This window comes from Tachypleus tridentatus, chromosome 12, assembly GCF_004210375.1.
Source record: "Tachypleus tridentatus isolate NWPU-2018 chromosome 12, ASM421037v1, whole genome shotgun sequence".
NCBI classification, from domain to species: domain Eukaryota; kingdom Metazoa; phylum Arthropoda; class Merostomata; order Xiphosura; family Limulidae; genus Tachypleus; species Tachypleus tridentatus.
This window is the reverse complement of record NC_134836.1, coordinates 121,679,449-121,681,825: the sequence shown is the minus strand read 5'-3', so window position 1 is coordinate 121,681,825 and position 2,377 is coordinate 121,679,449.

Sequence of the window (2,377 nt, the reverse complement as noted above, 5' to 3'; positions counted from 1 at the left end):
GTTACTAGTGGTGTAATAAGTTGGAATTATGATAAGATCAGTCGGTGTAGTTGTGTTTACTAGTGGTGTAATAAGTTAGATTATGAGAATGATCAGTCGGTGTAGCTATAGATTTACTAATGGTGTAATAAGTTAGATTATGATAAAGATCAGTCGATGTAGCTGTAGTTTACTAGTAGTGTTAATAAGTTAGATTATGATAAAGATCAGTCTGGTGTAGCTGTAGGTTACTAGTGGTGTAATAAGTTGGATTATGATATAAAAGATCAGTCGGTGTGCTTTAGTTGTACTAGAGGTGTAATAAGTTAGATTATGATAAAGATCAGTCGGTGTAGCTGTAGTTACTGAGTGGTGTAATAAGTTAGAGTATGATAAAGATCAGTCGGTGTAGCTGATGGTTACTAGTGGTGTAATAAGTTAGGTATGATAAAGATCAGTCGGTGCTAGCTGATGGTTTACTAGTGGTGTAATAAGTTAAATTATGAGAATGATCAGTCGTTGTAGCTGTTATTTACTAGTGGTGTAATAAGTTAGATTATGATAATGATCAGTCGGTGTAGATGATGGATTTACTAGTGTTGTAATAAGTTAGAGTATGATAAAATCAGTCGGTGTAGCTGATAGATTTACTAGTGGTGTAATAATTTAGATTATGATAAAGATCAGTCGGTTGTAGCTGATAGATTTACTAGTAGTATAATAAGTTAGATTATGATAAAAGATCAGTCGGTGTAGCTGTGGTTTACTAGTGGTGTAATAAGTTAGAATATGATAAATGATCAGTCGGTGTAGATGATAGTTACTAGTGTTGTAATAAGTTAGATTATGATAAAGATCAGTCAGGTAGCTGATGTAGTTTATAGTGGTGTAATAAGTTAGATTATGATAAAGATCAGTCGGTGTAGCTATGGTTTACTAGTGGTGTAATAAGTTAGATTATGATAAAGATCAGTCGGTGTAGCTGTTGTAGTTTACTAGTGGTGTAATAAAGGTTATGATAAAGATCAGTCTGTGTAGCTATAGTTTACTAGTTGTGTAATAAGTTAGATTATGATAAAGATCTGTCGGTGTAGCTGATGGTTTAATAGTAGTGTAATAAGTTAGAAGTATGATGAAGATCAATCGGTGTAGCTGATAGTTAATAGTGGTGTAATAAGATTTATGATAAGATCAGTCGGTGTAGCTGTAGTTTACTAGTAGTGTAATAAGTTAGATTATATTAAAGATCAGTCGGTGTAGCTGTAGTTTACTAATGTGTAATAAGTTAGATTATGAGAATGATCAGTCGGTGTAGCTGTGAGTTTACTAGTGGTGTAATAAGTTAGATATATGAGAAATGATCAGTCCTTTGTAGCTGTGGTTACTAGTGGTGTAATAATTTAGATTATGAGAATGATCAATCGGTGTAGCTGATGATTACTAGTGGTGTAATAAGTTAGATTATGATAAAGATCAGTCGGTGTAGCTGTGGTTTACTAGTGGTGTAATAAGTTAGAATATGAGTAAAGATCAGTCGGTGTAGCTTTGTAATTTACTAGTGGTGTAATAAGTTAGATTATGATAAAGATCAGTCGGTGTAGCTGTGGTTACTAGTGGTGTAATAAGTTAGAGTATGATAAAGATCAGTCGGTGTAGCTATGATTTACTAGTGGTGTAATAAGTTAGATTTTCAAAAGATCAGTCGGTGTAGCTGTAGTTTACCAGTGGTGTAATAAGTTAGATTATGATAAAGATCAGTCGGTGTAGCTGATGGTTTACTAGTGGTGTAATAAGTTACATTAGGATAAAGATCAGTCGATGTAGCTATAGTTACTAGTGGTGTAATAAGATTAGATGATAAAGATCAGTCGATGTAGCTGATGGTTACTAGTGGTGTAATAAGTTAGATTATGAGAATGATCAGTCGGTGTAGCTTACATGGTTACTAGTGGTGTAATAAGTTAGATTATGATAATGATCAGTCGGTGTAGCTGTGGTTACTAGTGGTGTAATAATTTAGATTATGAGAATGATCAATCGGTGTAGCTGATGGTTACTAGTGGTGTAATAAGTTAGATTATGATAAAGATCAGCCGGTAGCTGTGGTTTACTAGGTGTGTAATAAGTTAGATTATAATAAAGAATGATCAGTCGGTGTAGCTGTAGGGTTTACTAATGGTGTAATAAGTTAGAATTATGATAAAGATCAGTCGTGTAGCTGAATAGTTTTGTAGTGGTGTAATAAGATTAAATGTATGAGAATAGATCAGTCAAATTAGCTTTATGGATTTACTAGTGGTGTAATAAGTTAGATTATGAGAATGATCAGTCGGGTGTAGCTGTAGTTTACTAGTGGTGTAATAAGTTAGATTATGAGAATGATCAGTCGGTGTAGCTG